We start from the raw sequence: 666 nt of genomic DNA, 5'->3' as shown, positions 1-666 counted from the left end.
CTCTCCTTCTGATTCTTCAAAAATGAGGTTACTATAGCAGGTATAACATAACTAACATTTTAGGAAACATAGACTGTTAGTTAACAATTATTCCTTCAAAATTCAAAATTAAGCTGTCAAAGTTTTTACTGTACACAAAATTAAAACTAAATATAGATCATAAAAAATATCCCAAAGATATTTAAACCCTGTATATATTCAAGTTTTCAATGTCACAATCCAAGATGGAGTGTGATTAGCAAAATGATTAATGATATATCGGAAATCAAGTACACATAGTAATCTCTAAAATCAAGTATCACTCATATTCATGTGTGTTAGCACTGCTTAGGTGTTGTACACTACTCCACCCTAAAATACTCCCATTTTACAGTTTCATTTTTTTTTCTCTTAAAGGACTAAAATTATATCCAAGCTCCATTTTTTGGTAAAAAGAAAATGAGATTTTTGCATAGTATGAATATATTAATACAATTTTCTTTGAAGACATATATTCAGCATGGAAAGAAAGAGCACATTAAAGTAAATTGAAAACTTCAATGACGAACATATATACACATTAAACCTTATTTTCCATGCAGTGCAGAAATTTTAAAAAGCCCCAATCATTATTTATTTTATTATTGTCCATGGTATTCAGCATTGTCTTAAAGATACTTTGAGGAT

The sequence above is a fragment of the Propithecus coquereli genome, unplaced genomic scaffold (assembly GCF_000956105.1).
Source record: "Propithecus coquereli isolate 6110/MARCELLA unplaced genomic scaffold, Pcoq_1.0 Scaffold40, whole genome shotgun sequence".
Taxonomy (NCBI): Eukaryota; Metazoa; Chordata; class Mammalia; order Primates; family Indriidae; genus Propithecus; species Propithecus coquereli.
This window is presented reverse-complemented; position numbering follows the sequence as displayed.